This window comes from Rhinatrema bivittatum, chromosome 1 (genome assembly GCF_901001135.1).
Source record: "Rhinatrema bivittatum chromosome 1, aRhiBiv1.1, whole genome shotgun sequence".
In the NCBI taxonomy this organism is placed as follows: Eukaryota; Metazoa; Chordata; class Amphibia; order Gymnophiona; family Rhinatrematidae; genus Rhinatrema; species Rhinatrema bivittatum.
This window is the reverse complement of record NC_042615.1, coordinates 410,682,632-410,706,419: the sequence shown is the minus strand read 5'-3', so window position 1 is coordinate 410,706,419 and position 23,788 is coordinate 410,682,632. Positions and strand designations below refer to the sequence as shown.

Here is a 23,788-nt window from a genome sequence, read left to right as displayed (position 1 = left end):
TGTCCCCTGCTCAATCTGCTGGAGTTAGAACTATACTGAGGATTGAGGCGAGGGAGGCGTGGCTATATAGGTCCTCCCCTGGGAATTTTTGGTTCTAACTCCATCTGCTGGACAGGGAACATAACCCACAGTCTGGAATGATCCTGGTACGTACAGGGAATCAGTATTTAATGAGAAAAGTCAAAAATTTAGAGAATCAGTTACATGGGAAGAACTTGACATTGGTAAATTTCCCGAAATTACCATTAACCTCTGCAAAGGAGATATGGAATAAATACGCTATGGAAGTTTTAAAAATTCCCCAACAAGCACTTCCACCACTAGCGCAAATTTATTATGTTCCTTCATGGAAACTAAATCCTAAAGAAGGCCAGGACTTTAATGTATTAACCCCTTTGAATGTTTCTGAGATATTAGGGTCTTCGACTCTTTATCAGCCCAGCCTGCTACTATGATTGTGTCTTTTTTTATTGAATACTGATAAGGATTGAGTACTAAGGTTATGCTTTAGGAACCGTAAGGAAAAATGTTGTCAATTGTATGTTCAGATGTTTCCTGATGTCACCAGGGAAACTCAAAAGAGGAGAAAACAATTCTTAATTATGAGACCAAAAATATTGCAATTGGTAGCATTTACATTGAGGATCCCTTGTAAATGCTGTATCACATATCAGAATTAAAATATTGTTTTTTTCAAGCATCTCAACTCACTAAATTTATTATAGATAGAAGTGCTGGGCAGGAGGTGGTGGTTCCTTAGAAGTTGTGATGCTCTCTGATATTATGTAATGGTAATCCCATTCAGTAGAGACAGCCAGAATTTCTTTGTTTGGAAATTATTTGAATTTGAGAATGAAAGCCTTCATAAGTTATTGGATACCCCTATTTTGAGGACTTTGAAAAACAAGGCTTATGAATACTTATTGTAATATTTAGGATATTGAGATGTTTAATTTTTCAATGCCATGTGATTTTCTGTTATGTCAAGGTATACTTGATTGTGAATTTGTTAAATTGATAAATAAAAAATGAAAAAAAAAAAAAAAAGAATTAGAGGAGGCTGCTCCTTTCCCAAGGCACAGGATATTCCCCAGAATAAGATAACTTATCAAAAGCTAAAAAAAAACCCCTTCACTCTCTACAAAAGGGAGGCAAATCCTCTCAGACAGGGAGTGTACTGAGAAAGGATCTCCTGTAAACGCAAGGAAAAAACACCAAGCTGGGTTAGTGGGCCCAGCACAGCAGAGAGAAAACAAAAAAATAGCTCCTTATTCCTCCACCTCTAACTCAAAATAAACACACTCTATACTTCTCTAACTCTGCATTATGACACTGGGATAGCCAATGCAGTCAGCTCAGTGGAGAGACTGAAAGAGAATGGATATCACCTGAAGTTACTAGTCCAGATGGTAAGGGACCGAAGGGTTGGTCACACACTTTAACAACAGTAGTACAACAGGCAGAGTCTGCTTACTCTGCTCCCCAGACTAGAGGTGTTTCAGTCCTTCGTGCTGTATTGAGGCAGCCCTGGTAATATTTGCTCATTGAGACAAAAGGGGCTGCTCTACAGCACACTGGCTGATCTCTAACAGTGCTCAGTTGTGGTAACTGTCAGGCATGGTCAGATACTATTGGTCCCACCTGAGTACAGCTGCCACTCCTGGTCCTGTTGCTGGCTGGGCCTACCAGCCTCTTCACCGGGGAGTCCCCCCGCCCCCAGGCACAGGTTTCCCTATCTAGGTTGAAGGGATTTCTCCTCAGTCCCAGCCACCTTCCTACATAGCTTTAGGTTCTCTTGCCTCTAACTAACATTAATAGTTCCTAATTGTCTCTAAATATAATATAAATAACAATACAGCAACTTATTGAACACACTCACAGTTTCATGTCTTTCTTACTTGGCTTTTTGAGTTTCTCTGTGCATTCTTGTGGAATTCTCTGATGTCCACTCCCTCCCAGCAGGCCATCCTCTCCTCCCATTGGCTGTTTCCCATGTCATGTATCTGCATGCACCTACAGGCAGGGAGCTAAAGAGCAGACTACAGGAGCCAGGTGTCTTGCTCTGTACTTGCAGCATGGAAAGCAACAGGACGTGGGGGAGGAGTTAAACAGCAAAGCAGAAGCAGCAACAGTGGCTGCAAAGTCGCAGAGCATATATGCTACTGCCCAGAATTACAGAATGTTGAAATGCTCAGTGTGCAGCAGCAGCAGCAGCCAAGGAAACAAACAGAATACTAGGGATTATTAGGAAAGGAATGAGAATAAAATAGAATATCATAATGCCTATGTATCGCTCCATGGTGTGATCTCAACTTGAGTATTGTGTGCATTTCTGGTCACCACATTTTAAAAAAGATATAGCAGAATTAGAAAAGGTACAGAGAAGGGTGACAAAAGTGATAAAAGGGATGGAACGATGCCCCTTTGAGTAATGGCTAAATAAGTTAGGAATCTTCAGCTTGGAAAAGAGACAGCTGAGGGGAGAAATGAATGGTATGGAACAAGTAAAAATTAATCAGTTGTTTACACTTTCAAAAAGTATTATTTATTTTATTATTTAAATGTTAATTTTAGATATTAATTGCTTACTTAAGAGATTTTAATAATATTTTAATAATATTTAATAATATTTTGAAACTATATATTTATAATATTGTTAGCTTTGAATTGCAAATGTTTTAAACTGACATTTGTCCACTTAGTGTAAACCGACATGATATGTGTACATGAATGCCAGTATAAATAAATAAATAAATACATAAATATATATAAAGATTAGGAGACATAATGAAGTTACTAGGTAATACATTTAAAACTAGTGTAGCTGTGTTTAAAAAATTTTTGGACAAGTTCCTGGAGGAAAAGTCAATAAACCATTATTAATTTAGAGTTGCAGATATAAGCAACTTTGCTTACCGTAAATGGTATTTCCGTAGATAGCAGGATGAATTAGCCATGCTGTCATGGGAACGTCCATCAGGCATCAAGAGGTGGAGCTTGTCAAAACTGTTACAGAGCTCTGTGTGGCTGCGCGTGTTCCCGCACAGGAAGGCAGATTCTCTCAGTCTGTACAATAGCAGAAGGTACGCATTAATATGCGCAGGTGCAGCTGTCCAGGGAGGCGGGTGGGTCAGCATGGCTAATTCATCCTGCTATGTATGGAAACACCGTTTACAGTAAGCAAACTTGCTTTTTCCCGTTGATAGCAGGCAGGGCCGAAGGAAGCACTTGGCAAACTAGGCCTGGGCCTAGGGCGCCGAGCATTAGGGGGCACGGTATACCGAGGGGAGGTCAGGGGGAGCCAATGCCCCCAGGCGCAGGGGGCCATAGTGGGGGCACTGAGGGCCGACATGGGAGGTCCATGCCGCAGCCGGTGGACCTCATCTCACCAGCAGGTGAGCAGAGAACTACTGCTGTGCTGTGTGCCGGCGCATACAGCAGGAAGATCGGCGGGGGCCGTGATGGAGCTCATCTCACCACGGCCCGAAGAAAAAAGGTCGCATTCAAATCTGCAGGTTGCTCCTCCTCCTTCCTGCCTGCACGGCCCAGGAAGAAAAACGTTGCAGGAGCCACGTGGGCAGGAAGGAAGAGGAGCATGTGCCGCGTACAGAAAACTAAGATCAGACAGCAAGGGTAAAAAAAAATTACATTTTAGTGATTGGCACATGTTATCTTTAGGAATGTGCAAGAGTAGCACTTTCTCTATGCCAATCTCACAATGTACGAGATCGACATGGAGGAAGTGGAAGCCCGCAAATATTTAATACCACAGAGCCTGCACAGAGGAGACAGCAGAATGGGCTTCAGTGCCAGTAGCAGCAATCGGTGCCTTCCCAAAAGCCATGCAGCAACAGTGACAGCAGCAGCAGAGGAATGAGAGAGGCTCTGAGGTTGCTGGCAAAATAAAGAGAGGGGTGGGGGGGGGGGGGTCTGTCTTCAGTGTGTGCATGTGTATGACTGGGAGTCTGCCTGGGGGTGAATGTGTGTGAATGCGTGGGTGCCTGCCTGAGGCTGTATCTGTGTATGAGAATGAATAGGTGTCTTCCTGGAGTCTGTCTGTATGAGAATAGGTGCCTGCCTGTGTGTGGTGTAGGTGTGTGAGAATGAATTGATGCCTGCTTGGGAGATCTGTGTGTGTGTGTGTGAGAATGAATGTGTGCATGCCTGGGGAGTGGGGAGGGAGCAGTATGAGAATGAATAGGAGTCTACCTGGGAGTGTATGTGTGTGAATGTATTGTTGCCTGCCTGAGACTGTATCTGTGTAGGAGAATGAATGGGTGTCTTCCTGGGGTTTGTCTGTGTGAGAATAGATGCCTGCCTGTGTGTGGTATATGTGTGTGTGAGAATGAATTGGTGCCTACCTGGGGGTTCTCTGTGTGTGTGTATGAGAATGAATATGTGCATGCCTGGAGGGGTGGGGAGGGAGCGGTGTGAGAATGAATGGGAGCTGCCTGGGGGTCAGTGTGGGTGTATATGGGTGTGTGTGTGTGTGTGTGTGTGTGTGTGTGAGAGAGAGAATGACAGAGCTTGCCTGGGTGTGTGTGTTTGTATGTATGTGAGGGAGCCGGTGAGAATGAGAGCATGTCTGTGTATGAAAGAATCCAGGGGAGTGAGAGCTTGTGTATGGATGGTGTGGGAGGGAGAGAGGGTCTTAGAGCCTGAAAGTGTGTCAATGTCTGTGAGAGAGAGGGAGGTTATGGTGGGTATAAGAGCATGTATGTGTGTGCATGTGATAGTGTAAGTGTGAGAAAGAATGAACATGTGAGTATGTGTGAGAGAGGGAATATGTTATGCTCGGGCTTGTGGACCCTTGGGCCGACGTGAGGATGGAATACCTTGCGGACGTCCCGAATATGGAGGCGATGAAGCGACGAGAAGAGGCGCTGTGTCTTCACCACTGGTGGTCTGCGGTCCCCCCGGGAGGAGCCCGTAGGGACCCGACCGCTGGGACTTAGGTGGACCTAGGGAGGTCAGAGCAATGGTGCAAAGGCCAACTGGAGCTTCGCCCTGGAAGCCCGCGGTCCCCCCAGGAGGAGCCCGTAGGGACCCGGGCCGCTGGGACTTAGGTGGGCCTTTGGTGACGGAGTCTTGGAGGAGTCCTAGGTCGAGTGCCAGAGGGTCGTGGCTCACCAGTCCGAAGTCGTGCACCAGAGAATCGCCGCTTGCCAATCTGAAGTCAGGAACCAGAGAATCACCGTAAGCCAATCCGAAGTCAGGAACCAGAGAATCACCAGGACGTAACAGGAGCAAGAGGCAGGAACTCACCGAAGCAAGCAGACTCAAACAACACTCGCAAGAGACGTTGCCAAGTCAAGGAATGAGCAGAGGAAGCCTCCCTATATACTTCCTCTGCTCTGGATCATTGGAAACAGGTGAGGCTAGTTAAAGGGACCAGGTCCCTTTAAATGCAAATGAGTTGATGGTGGCCATCTTGGATCTCATGGCGGCGGCCATCTTTGATCTCCCCGGTGGAGGAGAGACGCCGCTGAGGGAAGCAGGACGGCTTCCCCTGCAGCGGGCAGCACGGGCCCGAGTCGGAGCCTTCCCCCGGGGCTTTCCTGGCGCTGAGAGTCAGGTAGGGGAACGTGGTCGTGGGGCGCCACGGCTGCGGAGCACAACAGAATAAAGTTTGTGCGCTCCCCTAACCTAATCCTCGACAATTTCAGAGTGACTGGAAATCAAGAGATCCAGGTATGGACAGCAGGGGCTTTTTAAAATCCTTATTAGTTTAATTACTGGGTATTATTTGTTATGTATGCTCTTTTGAAATATATTATTATTGGTGATCAGTAGTGATTTGTGACCAGGCGCTGATGAACAACAATATCCTGTCTCCTACTGCTGTGGGGGATGGTGGCCCCATTGAGTTCAAAAAGATGGTGGGGCCTTTTGGTTGGCGGGGAGGTTGTTGGTCCTGTTGTCATTGGGCTCTGGTCCTACCTCATCATTGTTGCTGCTGCTGCGACTGCTGGCATTGTTGTTGTGGATAGGAGGGTGGACAATACGAAGGGAAGGTCCAATAAGGTCGCCGCTGATATGGTTGCCTGCGAAGAGGGACGAAGTATCGTTGAGGGAACACAGAGTGGGTCGGGGGGGTTAGTCAAGGATTGCACCGCCACACTTTGTTCTTTTAGCTGGGAAACCGTTTCTTGTAAGCGGTTGCCAAAAAGATTATCTCCCCGACAGGGAAGGTTGGCCAGCTTTTTGTGCCGAAATTCAGGCACGGAGGGAGTCGCCACACAGGTAGAGAGGGTGGAGCAAGGGTGAAAGCAGGCATGAACGCAACACATGCTCAGTGATATATCAGGGGAAGGCCCCGGTGACTGTGGTGGAGATATGTGGGGGCTGACTGGGACAGGATGCTGTAGGAGAACCCTGTTTGGAGAGAGGAAAAGAACCATGTGAAGGCAGTCAAAATTTGAGTGATGACTTGTTGGGCCATGTCTGGTATTGGGGGCAGTAGAGCCCGAGGCTGATCCTGTTTTCGGTGGTGTGAAATGGCTGCCAGGAGAACGTCCAAATTGGGAGCCTGTGGGCATCGTTTCTGAGGGTCCACATCATCTCGCATCTGTGTTCTTTTATGCAGCGGCTCTTGCAGCTATGTGGAGGAGCGACGTCATTGGGAAACTGATGAGAGGTCAGAATAGACCCATACTGATGATGAAGACGAGCGAGAAGACACATTCACTCATTCCTCCTCTGACCTAGTAGTTGCCTCTGGCTTTTTGGGGGCCGATGTGCATTTGTGTGGTTCTGACTGTGGAAGTGGAGTGTGATCGGAGGGATGACACTCCCCGGGTCAGTTCTTTCCTGAAGACGCTGCAAGAGTGGCATCGCCGCATGCATCGGGGATTTCTGCTTGGAAGACACATGCTTCGATGGGTGCTTCGAGGTTGATGGCCGCATCAGTGTCATTTACATCGATGGGCATTCCGATGAGGAATGATTCACTGGTTGCTGCGACGCTGTATGCTTCACTGGGTGCGCCAAAGAAGAGTGTGTCGATGGGCATGTCGAGGGCGGCGCCGATAATGTTGATGGTTGCGCCGATGATGCTTGTGTCGATGAGTGCGTCAGTGTGGTCAAGGCTGCATCGACGCTTTGTGGCATCAAAGACCTCGGAGTTGATGCTGACGCTGACTCTTCCGAGGCTCGACGATCTCATCGAGGCTTGTGGCGCAGATCATGGTCTGCATGTCGCAGTGCGTCACGATGTTTCTTTTTGGACTTGTCACCTCCTTTTTTTGAGGCATGGGGCCCCAGAGAGGTTGCCCGTTTTTGTGAGTGGGCCAGTGTTGGCGCCGGTCCCAGCGAAGAATGGGCCTCTGAAAGGACAGACTGAGGAGAATCTGCCTTCCTGCGCGGGAACACACACAGCCACACAGAGCTAAGCTCTGTAACAGCTTTGACAAGCTCCACCTCTCGACACCTAATGGACATTCCCATGACAGCATGGCTAATTCAGCCCTGCTATCAATGGGAAACCACTGCTTATTCCTTGGGATAAACACCTTGGAATCTGTCTACACCTTGGGATCCTCCCAGGTACTTGTGACCTGGCTTGGCCACTGTTGGAAACAGGATACTGGGCTTGATGGACCCTTGGTCTGACCCATTATCGCTCTCATGTTCTTATGTAACAATGACCAGTCTGGGTTACAAGTACCCAGTAGTTGCCAAAAAATAGATCTATTACACACTTCTCTGGATAGCAATGGCTTTCTTAGTCTACCTAGCTAATAATGTTTTATGGACTTTTCCTCTAGGAACTTATCCAAACCTCTTTTAAACCCTGCTATAGAAGTTGCCTTGACCATATCCTTTTTCAACAGATTCCACCGTTTGATTGTACATTGATTGAAAAATTACTTTCAATGATTTGTTTTATCTGCTGGTTGTTTCATAGAGTGTCCCCTTGTTTTAGTTTTATTTGAAAGAGTAAATAATCAGCTTTATTTACCCATTCCACCCCACCCATGTTTTTTATAAACTTCTATCATGTCCTCTCTAATTCCTCTCTTCATAGGGAGCCATTCTACCCAATTTATCATTTTTGTTGCCCATCTCTGCAACTTTTCTAGTTCTGCTATGACTTTTTGAGACAGGGTGACCAGATCTGCACACAGTACTCAAGATGTGGTCACATAATGGATAGATACAAAAGCATTGTAGTATTTTCTATTTTTTATGCTCCATTCTTTTTCTAATTATTTCTAACATTCTGTTTGCATTTTTTATTGTTGCCACACATTGAGCTGAGGATTTCAATGTATTGTCCATAAAGACTCTAAGGTCCTTTTCCTGGGTGGTCACTCTTAATATATGTAGCAAGCTACTATAAACCAGGTTCCTACAATTCCCGGTCCCAAAAGTCCAGTCCTCACCTCTCGACGCCCGACTCGGGCGTCGGTCCATCTTGTCACGGTGGTGCCGCTGGACCCTGTTGTGGCCCTGCCATTTCTCGGCTCCCCGGCTTGGCTCTGACGGCCCCTTAGCTCCTCCACAGTGGAGGGATGCTGCTGCTTCGACCTCCACGTGGGCCACCTTACAGCCGCGCCACGCCACCTCATCCGGTCCTGGCCCCTATGAGCGCACACGCCACTGACCCAGATTTAAAGGGGCCATGGCGGGAAACCTTCCTGCGGCCCCTAGTGATGACGTCGCATACCCCGAGTATTTAAGGCAAGCCCTGACACTCAGAGCTTGCCTTGGCAACTGGTCTCCACTCTCGCTTGCTTGAGTTCCTGAAGTTGCTGTTCCAGTTCTCCTGTTCCTGCTGCCGGTCTCTTACCTTGGACTGGACCTGACCTCACTTACTGCTGCCTGCCTCTGACCTTGGACTGGACCCAACCTCACTTGATGCTGCCTGCCTTTGATCTCCTGGAACAATCCCAGCTATGCTTCTGCCTAGCCTGGTCTACTGGATTGGATCAGTGCCGCCCTTGACGTCAGGCCTCCGGCCTCTCTCTCGCACCGTGCTCTCTCGCTTACTTTCTTGCATCATCCACACAGAGGCCCACCTAAGACCAGCTGGCCCTGGCCCAAGGGCTCAACCTGCGGGGAATGTGGGCTGGTAGTGGCGAAGCTCCAGCTGGCCTCTGCTTCCCATCCAACCTCGCCACCTGACGGTGGGGACCTGTGGGGGTTTCCCCTACAGGTGGCACCAATACCACCTCGGGTGAAGGGTTCACGGATGCAACAGGTTGCCATGGCCATGGACCCGGATGAGGCATCCGCCTTACAGGCTATTCCAGGCCTGGCATCTCAAGATCCAGCAACAACAGCAGTACCTTAAGGCTCTGGCATCTTCCACTGAGTGGCTCAATGCTCATCTCGACACCGGTCATGGTCCTGCTGTGCCACCTGCAATTCCCAGCCTCCTGGCGCGCCATCTCCGCCGAGGTCTCACTTTTCGCTGCAAGTTCCGCCTCGCTTCATCGGCGACCCCGCACAATGCAGAGGGTTCATAAACCAATGCTACATGCACTTCATGCTCCAAGCTGTGGCTTTCCCAGATGCCATGACAAAGACTACCTTTATCCTCTCAGAACTCGAGGGCAGGGCCCTGTCATGGCCCTCACTACTCTGGGAGCACTATGACTTCCTCCTCTAAGACCTGCCTCGCTTCGTCACCAAATTCCGGAAAACCTTCAATGACCCACCAACTACGATCTTCTGCATCTCCACCAGGATCGGCGACCTCTCCGCAACTATATGATAGAGTTCCGTACATTGGCCTCTGAGCTGGCTTGGCAAGAGGACTGCCTTCACCCCATCTTCCTGGATGGGCTATCCATCCCACTAAAAGATGAACTCGCTGCCCGCGAGCTGCCCGACTCCCTGGAGGGACTGATTGACCTAGCCGGTTGTATTGATCATCTGACCCAAGAACGCTGCTGTAAGCTGCAGCCCACCCATTGGCCTCCTTCTGAAACATCCTCACCGGGCTTCACCAGAGAAGGATCTCTCCCGGGAAATTCTAAACCTCGGACTCCCGAAGAACCCTTGCAGCTGGGCTGAGGCAAGTTATCCCCTGAAAAGCACCTTCGCAGGAGACAGTCGGGGCTCTGTCTATATTGCGGAGCCAAGGGGCATCATCTGACCAAATGCCCAGTCCATCCCTGACCCTAGGCGCAGCCAATCCAGCCCTTCAGCTGTTGCTTCTGGTCAAGCTCTCTTGCGGTTCCCGCTCCTCTCCTATGCTAGCCCTGGTCAACTCTGGGGCTGATGGGAACTTCCTGTGGGAAAACCTGGTGCATCACCTGCAAATCCCCATCAGGACTTTCGAGACAGACACACATTAGTTCTTTTATTAAACAGGTTTTTGAAATCACCAGAGGTGGCAGTAGTAAGCTGATATGCCTGGCAGGGCTGTAGTCCCTCAGGTACTGGAACAGCTATCCAGGATGGCTGAGCTGTTGAGAAACTGTAGAAAATGAGTAGGCAGAGTAGGCAGAGTTCATGAACAGAACTAGATGACAAAACTCACATAAGGTCTCAAGGGAGCTCAGGTGCTGGAAAGGTTTAGGCCCTCGAGGAGCGAGTACCTGGTTCCAGGGAAAGCTCTGAGAGAACGATGGTAACTCACAATTGTTTGTAGCAGTGATAGCTTCCAAGCAGTAGAGAATCTTCAGAGTTTCCAGCAACATGGGCCCTCAAGGAGGGAGTACCGGTTCCTATCCGTAATCTGCAAGTAAAGAAAAAGAGCGAGGCCCCTGAGGAGCGGGTACCCCTGGTAAGTCCAAGGAGGCAGAGTAGCTTGGGAGGTGTAGCCGAAGCAATCCCCTTCCTTGCTAACTCAGTTAGATAATGAAAAAGAGACCTTTAAATATTGGAAGCGGATGACGTCATCTCAGGGGGACGCCCCTGAGGTTTGAGCTCTTGCTGGTACTTCAATCAGAGCGCGCGCGCGCCCTAGGTCTTCAGGCAACATGGCAAATCTGCAACAACGAGCCGGTCCGGGAACGCTGGAGAGAGACGGCATGGAAACGCCGCGGCAGCCAGCCTTCCATCAGACCCGGAGGGAGTCGCCACAGAGGTAAAGAAGGCGGAGTGAGAACGTCGAGCAGAGACGGTCGCAACACAACGCCACTCTCCCCAATTCGACTGGGCCACCTTGCAGCTTTCAGAGTGGGGTCCTCATTGCCGAGAATCCTGTTTGCAGCCTGTCGCTCCCGTAGAGGGTTCTCTGTCTCTCTCCCTTGCCGCTGCAACCCCTGGGATACCTGCACCTACTCTGACTACGCCGACGTCTTCTCCAAAGAAAAGGCTGACTTTCTCCCACTCTTTCAGAAATTCGACTGCTCCATCGAACTCCTGCCTGGGACATCGCCACAACTGGGTTGGGTCTATCCGCTTTCCATTCCTGAGACCCGGGCAATGTCGGACTACATCAAGGAGAACATGGCAAAAGGGTTCATCAGGCCCTCCTCATCACCTGCAGGGGCGGGTTTTTCTTCGTGACTAAGAAAATGGATCCATGCGCCCCTGTATTGATTACAGGGGTCTCACCTCCATCACCCACAAAGACAAATATCCGCTACCCCTAATCAATGAGCTCTTCGATAGTCTGCAAGGGGCCACCATCTTCTCCAAACTCGTAATGCCCTTCAGCCTTTGAAATGCCCCGGCAGTCTTCCAACGAATGATGAATGAAATATTACGGGACCTGCTCTACTCCAAATTCTAGTCTACTTGGATGACATCCCGGGACCTGAAGATGCACCGCGTGGATGTACGCCAAGTTCTTCAATGCCTCCCAGACCTCACCTATACACCAAACTGGACAAATGCATTTTTGAACATAAGAACATAAGAAATTGCCATGCTGGGTCAGACCAAGGGTCCATCAAGCCCAGCATCCTGTTTCGAACAGAGGCCAAATCAGGCCACAAGAACCTGGCTATTACCCAAACACTAAGAAAATCCCATGCTACTGATGCAATTAAAAGCAGTGGCTATTCACTAAGTAAACTTGATTAATAGCCGTTAATGGACTTCTCCTCCAAGAACTTATCCAAACCTTTTTTGAACCCAGCTACACTAACTGCACTAACCACATCTTCTGGCAACACATTCCAGAGCTTTATTGTGCATTGAGTGAAAAGAATTTTCTCCAATTAGTCTTAAATGTGCTACTTGCTAACTTCATGGAATGCCCTCTAGTCCTATTATTCGAAAGTGTAAATAACCGAGTCACATCTATTCGTTCAAGACCTCTCATGATCTTAACGACCTCTATCATATCCCCCCTCAGCCATCTCTTCTCCAAGCTGAACAGCCCTAACCTCTTCAGCCTTTCCTCATAGGGGAGCTGTTCCATCCCCTTTATCATTTTGGTTGCCCTTCTCTGTACCTTCTCCATCGCAACTATATCTTTTTTGAGATGCGGCGACCAGAATTGTACACAGTATTCAAGGTGCGGTCTCACCATGGAACGATATAGAGGCATTATGACATTTTCCGGTCTGTTAACCATTCCCTTCCTAATAATTCCTAACATTCTGTTTGCTTTTTTGACTGCTGCAGCACACTGAGCCGGCGATTTTAAAGTATTATCCACTATGATGCCTTCCCTTCCTCGGCTATATAGTGTCCAGGGATGGCTTCGTGATGGATCCCGAAATTGGTCTCAGCCTTCTGCCCTGCGTTCACTCCAATGCTTTCTGAGGTTCGCTAACTACTACCGCCAGTCTGTTGCCCACTACTCGGTCATTGTGGCGCCCAACACAGCCCTCACCAATAAGGGCGCGGACCCAAAGAACTGGACTCCAGAGGCCATTAAATGGACAATTTTCTCAGTGGAAGGGAGTGGGCAGTGGATTGCCTCAGGGATCTGCATTGGGACCTGTACTTTCCAATATATTTATATATGGTCTGTAAAGGAATTCGACGAGTGAGATAATCAAATTTGCATGCGATACAAAATTATTCAGAGTAGTTAAATCACAAGCAAATTGTGATAAATTGCAAGAAGACCTTGTGAGACTGGAAAATTGGGCAACAAATGGCAGATGAAATTTAATGTGGATAAGTGCAAGGTGATGCATATAGGGAAAAATAACCCAAGCTATAGTTACACAATGTCAGGTTCCATATTCGGAGCTACCACCCAAGAAATAGGCATCATAGTGGATAACACATTGAAATCATCGGTTCAGTGTGCTGTGGCAGTCAAAAAAGCAAACAGAATGTTCAGAATTATTAGAAAGGGAATGGTGAATAAAATGGAAAATGTCATAATGCCTCTATATCGCTCCATGGTGAGACCACACCTTGAATACTGTGTACAATTCTGGTCGCCACATCTCAAAAAAGATATCATTGCGATGGAGAAGGTACAGAGAAGGGTACCAAAATGATAAAGGGGATGGAACAGCTCCCCTATGAGGAAAGACTAAAGAGGTTGGGACTATTCAGCTTGGAGAAGAGACAGCTGCGGGGGGATATGATAGAGGTGTTTAAAATCATGAGAGGTCTAGAACAGGTAAATGTGAATCGGTTATTTACTCTTTCAGATAATAGAAGGACTAGGGGGAACTCCATGAAGTTAGCATGTGGCACATTTAAAACTAATCGGAGAAGGGGGATCGAGAGAGAGGAGAGAGAGCGCCTTAACTCGCAACCTGCAAAGCCAACACAGTGAGCCGGTGAGAAGGAGGAACAGCTGAGGCGAGTTGGCTGACGTCATCGGTGCAGGCCCGCGGGAAGCTTGAAAACCCGCGGTTGAGAAGCGAGGTATGGGGATCGAGAGAGAGGAGAGAGAGCGCCCTAACTCGCCACCTGCAGAGCCAACAAAGTGAGCCGGTGAGAAGGAGGAACAGCTGAGGCGAGTTGGCTGACGTCATCGGTGCAGGCCCGCGGGAAGCTTGAAAACCCGTGGTTGAGCGGCGCGCAGTCGATGCCGGCGCGCTGCCTAAGCCGCGCGCGCTGCTTTGATCGGCTTAGATCGCCTTCGATTGCCTTTGATAGACTTTGCCTTAATTCTTTTTCCTTGAAAATTGACTTTAAATATATGGGTAAGAAACGTAAGGCTAAGGTCTATACCTCCTCTCCTGCTCCAAATAACACCGGACTGATGGATGCCCACATAAAGAGAATGCCAAAAACGGACTGTGAAAGTGCCGCTTTAGAAGTGTCTCTGAGTCCGGGCAAGGGCCCGACTACACCTCCACAACCTCCAGGATCTCCTTTGGTGGAAAGTAACCTCGAGGACAGCCAAAGTGTGAGTAAGGGACATGGAGTTTGTTCTCCCCCTGAAAATTCTTTTGAAGGAATATCCTTAAGAACTGTAGAGGGACCTACACCACGAGATCCTAGTAAAAGCCTGTTGGGCCTAAGAGAGCCTCCAGACATTACGATGAGAGACTTGTGGAAAATGTTAGTAAGGTTAGACTCTAGTGTTCTGCAAGTAAATGAATCCCTTACTTCTCTGGTTAATGTAAATAAAAGTTCGATAGAAGATCATGGTAAAAGATTGGTAGAGGTAGAAACAGCTGTAAAATCCATAACTGGTAGTGTGCAAAATATACAAAATGCTGAAAGTATGCATATAGTAGATAGTTTATCATTGCACTCAGAGATAGAAAATGTGGAAAATATGTTACGTATTAAGAATCTTCGTTTGGTTAATTTTCCAATTACTAGACTATTGTCGCCTTATGAAATGTTCAGGAAGTTCCTGATGGAAAATCTTTCATATGATGCTGATAAAATACCAATAATATCTAAGATTTTCTATTTTCTTCTACAATCTAGAACATCACAAGATGGAGAAATGGAGAGAAGTCCAGGGATTTCCTCCTTTTTGGAGGAATCACTTGACAATAAAAGAACTACTTTATTTGTTTCTTTCTCTCTTGAGAGGGAGAAAGATCAAGTATTTGAGAAGTTTTTCAGGAATAAAGATTGCTCCTTTTGTGGGCAAAGAGTATATTTATTTCCTGATGTCTCGAGGCCTACACAGGCACGTCGTAGACAATTCCTCGCCCTGAAAAGTAAAACTCTAGAAATTGGGGCAACCTTTTTCTTAAAGTTTCCCACAAAGTGTTATATAAATTTTCAGGGCAATAAATTTATATTCTCGGACCCCTTACATTTGGAGACATTTCTTGCAGACAAATCTGAGCCTAATAGAGTTTCATAACATCTTAACATAAGGCCAAAAGAATTTTTGTAATCTCTTTCTCCTTTTTTTTTTTATTTGTGTGGATACAATATTATATTGTTAATCCCCCAAATTATTTAGTCTTGTTCAACATACTTTAGGTTATGGTAACAGGTTATGTTGTGTTAATGATATTGGATGTTGTATAACAAGATTCTTTTATTTATTTTGGAATTATGTTGTAATATACAAAAAAAATTTCAATAAAGTATAAATTAAAAAAAACCAAAAAACTAATTGGAGAAAATTCTTTTTCACTCAACGCATAATTAAACTCTGGAATTTGTTGCAGGGGATGTGGTTAGTGCAGTTAGTGTAGCTGGGTTTAAAAAAGGATTGGATAAGTTCTTGGAGGAGAAGTCCATTACCTGCTATTAATTAAGTTGACTTAGAAAATAGCCACTGCTACTACTAGCAACAGTAACATGGGTTAGACTTAGTTTTGGGGTACTTGCAGGGTTCTTATGGCTTGGATTGGCCACTGTTGGAAACATGATGCTGGGCTTGATGGACCCTTGATCTGACCCAGTATGGCATGTTCTTATGTTCTTATCTCAGCCTTTCAGACACTCAAAGAGGCCTTTCTTAAAGGACCCTGTCTGCAATACCCGGACCTGAACCGAACATTCATCGTTGAGGTAGATGCCTCCTCAGTGGGAGTTGGCGCCATCCTTAGCCAGTGCTCTCCCAATGACAAACCTCATCCATGCTCATTTTATTCCCAGATGTTCTCTCCTACCAAAGGTAACTACGGAGTCGGTGATCGCGAATTGCTTGCCATCAAGCTGGCTCTAGAAGAATGGCATCCCTGGCTCGAGGGAGCGCAACACCGGTTCGTTGTCTTCACCGACCACAAGAACCTCAAGCACTTGAAGCAGGCCCAGCGCCTCAACACTAGGCAAGCCCATTGGTTGCTCCTCTTCTCCCGCTTCGACTTTGAACTCAGATACCACCCTGGAGAAAAGAATATAGAAACATAGAAATGACGGCAGAAGAAGACCAAACGGCCCATCCAGTCTGCCCAGCAAGTTTCACACTTATTTTTTTCTCTCATACTTATCTGTTACTCTTGGCTCTTAGTAACCTTTTGGTTCTATTTCCCTTCCACCCCCACCATTAATGTAGAGAGCAGTGTTGGAACTGCATCTAAGTGAAATATCTAGCTTAATTAGTTAGGGGTAGTAACCGCCACAATAAGCAAGCTACACCCATGCTTATTTGTTTACCCAGACTATGTAATTTGATCCTTGTTGGTTGTTGTCTGTATATAGATCCACTTTTCTTCATTCCCCCTGCCGTTGAAGCAAAGAGCTATGCTGGATATGCGTGAAGTATCAGACTTTCTCCCCTGCCGTTGAAGCAGAGAGCTATGCTGGATATGCGTGAAGTATCAGTCTTTCTCCCATGCTGTTGAAGCAGAGAGCTGTGCTGGGTGTGCGTGAAGTATCAGTCTTTCTCCCCTGCCATTGAAGCAGAGAGCTATGCTGGATATGCGTGAAGTATCAGTCTTTCTCCCGTGCCGTTGAAGCAGAGAGCTATGCTGGATATGCGTGAAGTATCAGTCTTTTTCCCATGCCGTTGAAGCAGAGAGCTATGCTGGATATGCGTGAAGTATCAGTCTTTCTCCCCTGCCATTGAAGTAGAGAGCTATGCTGGATATGCGTGAAGTATCAGTCTTTCTCCCGTGCCGTTGAAGCAGAGAGCTATGCTGGATATGCGTGAAGTATCAGTCTTTCTCCCCTGCCGTTGAAGCAGAGAGCTATGCTGGATATGCATGGAAAGTGAAGTATCAGGCTTATTTGGTTTGGGGTAGTAACCACCGTAACAAGCAAGCTACTCCCTACTTTTTTGTGAATGCAAATCCTTTTCTCCACATTTCCTCTTGCTGTTGAAGCTTAGAGCAATGTTGGAGTCAAATTAACCGTGTGTATGTTTATTGAATAAGGGTATTATCTCCAGGTAGTAGCCGTCAATCCCGCGAGCCACCCACTCTTCATTCACGTCCTCTAGACTTTATTGATCCACAGTGTTTATCCCATGCCCCTTTGAAGTCCTTCACAGTTCTGGTCTTCACCACTTTCTCTGGAAGGGCATTCCAGGCATCCACCACCCTCTCCGTGAAGAAATACTTCCTGACATTGGTTCTGAGTCTTCCTCCCTGGAGCTTCAAATCGTGACCCCTGGTTCTGTTGATTTTTTTCTGACGGAAAAATAATGTTATGAGGTAGCTGGCCACTCTAGAATATCGCCCCAGGTAGGATTTGAACCCACAATCCCTGGCTTAGGCCAGTGCCTTATCCATTAGGCCACTGGGGCTAGCTGGCCTATCGAGTAGATGCCCTGTCATGATCTTTCAAACCAGAAGACGCACCCAACCCTCCTCAGCACATCATCGACCCCGCTCGTATCCACTTGCTCGCCTTCACTCCGGTTCCCATAGGGAAGACGATAGTTCCCCGCCGACTCCACGAAAAGATCCTCCAATGGTCCCACTATTCCCGACTCGCTGGGTACCCTGGGTGGACCTGCACTTTAAATCTGCTTCAGCGGTATTATTGGTGGCCCAACATGATCCAGGATGCCCGTGCCTATGTGGACTCCTGCGCCACGTGCGCCCAACAGAAGGTGCCCGTGTGCCATACATGGGAGCTCCTTCAACCCTTACTGACCCCAGAAGCTCCATGTGTTCATGTATCCATGGACTGCATGGTGGATCTCACGAAGTCCGATGGCCATACCACGATCTGGGTGATTGTGGACCGTTTTTCAGAGTTGTCCCACTTCATTCCTCTGCCTACCCTGCCTTCTGCTCCCGAACTGGCTCGCCTCTTCTTCATCCACGTCTTTAGACTACACGGTCTGCCCAAGTGCATCACCTCCGACCGCGGACCCCAGCTTGTAGCCCGGTACCGGCGAGCCCTGTGTCAAAAGTTCAGGGTCAAGTTGTGTCTCACCACCACTTATCATCCTCTAGCAAATGGGCAGGCGGATAAAATCGCCAAGTATATTTAAACATTGAGCCAATTTAACTGAACCACATAACACTAGAATACCTGTAAGTGCCGGCAAATGAAGCCACCACTATCACTGCTTGCCTACTGGAAATGTACTGTGAACCTGCACGCTGTGCCTAGCCATTTAAATAATATTTTTCGCACCAAAACTGCTATTACATTTCAAAATGAAAAAGGAGCTGATTGACAAAATCATATGTTAATCGATTTACATTGCAATCAAGATAGAGAGATTTTAAAAGAATGGCCAGATAAAATATTGGGGTAGATTTTAAAAGGTTACGCACCCCCGCCTCGTCCCGGACCGCCCCGCCCATATCCTGCCCAGCCCCGCCCCTTTTTGCAAGCCCCAGGACTTACATGCGTCCCGGGGCTTTATGCGCGATGCCATGCCTTTTTAAAATAGGCCCAGCTCGCATAAGGCCGGTTATGCATCTTGAACGAGTAGATGTGACTCGGTTATTTACACTTTCGAATAATAGAAGGACAAGGGGCATTCCATGAAGTTAGCAAGTAGCACATTTAAGACTAATCGGAGAAAATTCTTTTTCACTCAACTCACAATAAAGATCTGGAATTTGTTGCCAGAGGATGTGGTTAGTGCAGTTAGTGTAGCTGGGTTCAAAAAAGGTTTGGATAAGTTCTTGGAGGAGAAGTTCATTAATGGCTATTAATCAATTATACTTAGGGAATAGCTATTAATTGCATCAGTAGCATGGGTTCTTCTTAGTGTTTGGGTAATTGCCAGGTTCTTGTGGCCTGGTTTTGGCCTCTGTTGGAAACAGGCTGCTGGGCTTGATGGACCCTTGGTCTGACCCAGCATGGCAATTTCTTATGTTCTTATGCGCGCAAATCTTTTAAAGACGGCCCATGATGTACAATTGTGTGAAAAGAAAAATACTAAATAAATTAAGACAATATAATTAAGTGTTAAATAGTATGAATATGCATGACGTTAATTAAATAAAACTGACCAAAAAATAGATAAGAATGCGAAAAATATGCGAGTGGCACTAGGCAAAACCAACACGCTGTTTCTCTCTGAGTAATAGATTGTTGAATCTAAAAACTGGTCGGATAAAATCGCCAAATATATTTAAACATTAAGGGCCGGATTTTAAAAAGGTTCCACGTGTAACCGGTCTTACGTATGCTATTTTAAAAGGACTGTTGAGAAGGATCACATGATGTGGTAGCGGGAAGGACTGTGTCTCCTCTCAGCTCCAAACCCGCCTCAGCGTCGCGCACCATCCTGCCGCGTTTCCGAGCTGAATCCCGAACTAGAACTCATCCGGACAGGCGTATGTCCCCGGTCAGCTTTCGGAAGAAGGCAGAGCTTCCAATGACCACTAAGCCCGGCAAACGAGACAAAGACAAGGTGAAAACGCCCGGTGTCAAAATGGAAGCCACACACACAGTGAGTTCCCCCTCCCCTTCATTGCCACTGACACTAGCTGACATTAAGGAGGCGATACGGGAGGCGCTGGATGAAAAGTGACAGTGCTTACCAAACAGCTAGGGGAGGTAAGGGACACACTTGCCGCGTTGCCACCACGTTTAACTGCTGCTGAGACACGGATCTCCAGGCTTGAAGATGCAGGCATGGAGACCGCATGTAAAATGGAGGCGCATGCTAATACTCTTAAAGCTAAGGTTGACGAATTTGAAAATAGGACATGCAGGGACAATCTTCACTTCTTGGGATTTCCCGAGAGCATTGACGAAAGTTCGCTGTGCTCTATTTTAGAAGCTTGGCTACCGGAGTCGCTGAGTTAGCCTAATCTGCAGGGGAAGCTGATAGTGGAACGGGTGCACCGGCTTGGCGTGAAAACCTCAGGATCGGGTCGGCCGCACCTAGTCATCGCAAAAATCTTGAATTCAGCGCACAAAGCGGAACTTTGGCAAGCGTCCCATATGAAGTCAGACTTGAAGTACCTGTCGCATCCCCTTCGCATTTTTCAGGACTTTTCCGCTTCTGTGTCCGCTGCCCGGAAGAGCTTCTCTCCGATCTGTTCTACCTTGCATAATAGAGGCCTTAAGTTTGCTCTGTTGTTTCCAGCTTGGCTAAGGATTTGGCATGCAGCGTGGGTCCACAACTTTGATTCAGCAGAGCAAGCGAAAGAATTTGTAGATGCCCTGGCCACCTGACTAATGCTTGGCTAGACTAGGGGCACTTAATCTGCAGCCCAGCTGAAGTGAACTTGGAGTCTTTTTATTGTTTATCATTCCCTTGCTGATTTCTCAGGTTGAGATGGACTGGAAAGCCGCCTGTTTGGACTTCTGGACACATCGTTACTTCCTAGTTCATTGAACCCCTTGAGTTTTGTGGCAATTTGTTTAGCCCAAACGCTCTCGAAGGTTTTTCTTTTTCCTCTTTCTCAGTCATTAGACTTGATGGAGCTGCAGTTACACATGGTCTGGACGTGCATAGCACGAAGATTATTAAGGCGCACTTACTCCTGCTTAAGAAGTGGTCCTGGTACAGCGGAGATGGATGGGAACCACTTGGGATGTCTCAGACCTAGAATGGACTTGGGCTAAGGCAGCTGTATGTCAGGCTACATGGGACTCTGTGACTCCCTGGACCTATGGACAGTTCTGGTCTTTGGGGACTGCCACTCTCTTTTTGGACTGTAACTCAGCTTGTTTGACATTTTGTGTCTCTTCCAGTGGGGAACCCGTGGCCTAGCGGCCAGTAGTAGGCTCTGCCGGGACATGGGGATGGTTACTTTTGAATAAAGAGATGGATTTTATTGACTTAACTGTGGAATGATGTGAGGTGGGGCTCCGGGCACATTCGCACGAGATCCTTGTACTTCCCTCAGGGAGGTTTGTGTGTTAGGATGTGGTGGAGTTCCATGAGGGGAAGTAAAGATGACTTGAAGGATGGAGTACAGGGGGGAACGGGGAAGACGGGGAGGCAGAAAGGGACGGGGTGGGTAGGGGAGGGGCTATGGGATGGAGGGAGAGGGCGTATGGTAGGGAGGTTGGGAAAGAACGATGGGAGTGAGTCTGTGTGTATGAATGTTGTAATCCTGTTCTTTCATTTCTGGTTTCTCTCTCAGGTACTGTGGGGAGGAGGAAGGATGGTGAGGGCCTTAGCTGGGAGGGCTCTTGCTGGACTAAGTAGGCATACGCAGTTTTTTTTCTCTCAGTTTGGGTTCTGAGTAATCCTACTCGGGTGGTCTCCTGTAATGTCTGCGGGCTGCACTCCCCTAGCAAGCGTACTAAAATACTCACATTATTGAAGAAAAAGCAGGCCCAGCTGGCTTATTTACAGGAGACTCATCTCTCCGCTTCTGAACATAGTAAATTATGAAGAGACTGGGTGGGGGAGGTGAGGTCTGCTTCGGCAACTTCAAAGTCGGTGGGTGTAACTATCTTGTAGGGATGTGAATCGTGTGCCCGATCGTCTTAACGATCAAAATCGTCTGGCAGGAGAAGAAAATCGTGTTTGGCACGATTTTTTAGTTAAAAAATCGGTTTTTCCGATTAGTGCACACTAACAGAAAATGATACAATTTGACACTTTTCAGGTCAGTTAAGGTCAGTTTAGGAATGAATATGTATTCCTATTGGCTGCCCTCTTATTTATTCATGTTACCAAGATTCCCACTGACAATATATGGGGGATGGGAAATGGAAACACTTGGTAGCTTGACAAAAAAAGTAATGTGATCAGTCAATGTGACTAGAACTTGTGCCCTAACCCTGATACCGGGAGTGTTGTGATCTTCCTGCATGCAGTGCCGTATCCCTGATACTGGGAGTGTTGTGATCTTCCTGCACTCAGTGCCATATCCCTGATACTGGGAGTGTTGTGATCTTCCTGCACTCAGTGCCCTAACCCTGATACGGGGAGTGTTGTGATCTTCCTGCACGCAGTGCCCTATCCCTGATACCAGGGGTGTTGTGATCTTCCTGCATGCAGTGCCCTATCCCTAATACCAGGAGTGTTGTGATCTTCCTGCACGCAGTGCCCTATCCCTGATACCAGGGGTGTTGTGATCTTCCTGCACGCAGTGCCCTATCCCTGATACCAGGGGTGTTGTGATCTTCCTGCATGCAGTGCCCTAACCCTGATACCGGGAGTGTTGTGATCTTCCTGCACGCAGTGCCCTATCCCTGCTCAGTGCAGGAAGATCACAACACCCCCGGTATCAGGGATAGGGCACTGCGTGCAGGAAGATCACAACATTCCCGGTATCAGGGTTAGGGCACTGTGTGCAGGAAGATCACAACACCCCTGGTATCAGGGTTAGGGCACTGCGTGCAGGAAGATCAAAACACTCCCGGTATCAGGGTTAGGGAACTGTGTGCAGGAAGATCACAACACTCCCGGTATCAGGGATAGGCACAAGTTCTAGTCACATTGACTGATCACTTTACTTTTTTTGTCAAGCTACCAACCGTTTCCGTTTCTCATCCCCCCAACCATCACCTCAGTGGGAACCTTGGTAACATCAATAAATAAGAGGGCAGCCAGCCAATAGGAATACATATTCATTCCTAACTGACCTGAAAAGTGTCAATTTGTATCATTTTCTGTTAGTGCGCACTAACTCCCGATTAGTGCGCACTAACTCCCGGTTAGTGCGCACTAACTCCCGGTTAGTGCGCACTAACCCGATTAACGATTTTTTTAACGATAAATCGTTAGAATTCCTATTGTATCGTGTTCTTTAACGATTTAAGACGATTTTAAAATTATCGGACAATAATTTTAATCGTTGAAAAACGATTCACATCCCTACTATCTTGATCCACAAGCGGCTACCTCTCAAAGTTATTAAAGAAATAACAGACCCTCAGGGTCGCTATATTATCTTAGTCACCGAGCTCTACGGCCAAACTGTCGTGTCATGCAATGTTTATGCCCCTGATACCTACAGTTCTACCTTTTTCAGAGGGCTTTACTCTCATTTAATCCCGTATTTAATGGACCTCTTGATTGTTGGAGGAGATTTTAACACTGTACAAGACGTGATGCTAGATGTCTCTCCTCCACGTAGACGGGACCCAGGTCAAGGCAGGGGTCCTCAATTCCTAGAGGACGGGTTACATCTGTTGGATGCCTGGAGACTTCTTCATCCCACAGAATGTGACTTCACACATATCCCGAGCTCACACATCTCAATCGAGGTTAGACTATTTTCTAGTTAGCAGACATGTGTTTTCTATGGTCCAGGACACGGAAATCGGAAATATCTTGATTTCTGACCATGCGCCGGTTTGGGTGGACTTTCAGTTTTTCGGTGGGCATTCCGGGGTAAAATTGTGGCGTTATCCTTACTATTTGGCCAATGACACGCAGTTTCGTGCCAAATGGACGGACTATGTTGATCTTAATCAATCTCATACATCCCAACCGGTTCTATTTTGGTACACAGCGAAGGCGGTATTACGGGGTGATATCATTTCTTATCTATCACATAGACCAAAGGTTCTTAACAAACGGATCCTTACATTGCATACACAATTAAGGAAGGCCCGGATTACTTTGACTACTGTGGTGACTGTCCAGACGTGGGATACGTATCGCTCTCTACAGGCGGCACTAAATTCTCTCATACACCAACGAGCAAAAAAGAGTTTCATATATTATCAA

General features: G+C 47.2%; 2 protein-coding genes across 12 annotated transcripts in view; one reads left to right on the top strand and one right to left on the bottom strand.

The window, feature by feature from the left end:
- The window catches only part of SLC26A1 (solute carrier family 26 member 1), a 290,173-nt gene extending 288,244 nt beyond the window's left edge, over positions 1 to 1,929 (bottom strand). The window contains exon 1 of one of the 2 annotated variants that reach the window (XM_029602326.1): positions 1,880 to 1,929. The gene's annotated coding sequence lies outside the window, so the exon portion shown is untranslated. The remainder of the gene's footprint in view (positions 1 to 1,879) is intronic. The other variant, XM_029602318.1, reaches the window with a different exon arrangement.
- The window catches only part of IDUA (iduronidase alpha-L-), a 914,728-nt gene that overhangs the window by 424,441 nt on the left and 466,499 nt on the right, over positions 1 to 23,788 (top strand). The window lies entirely within an intron of this gene.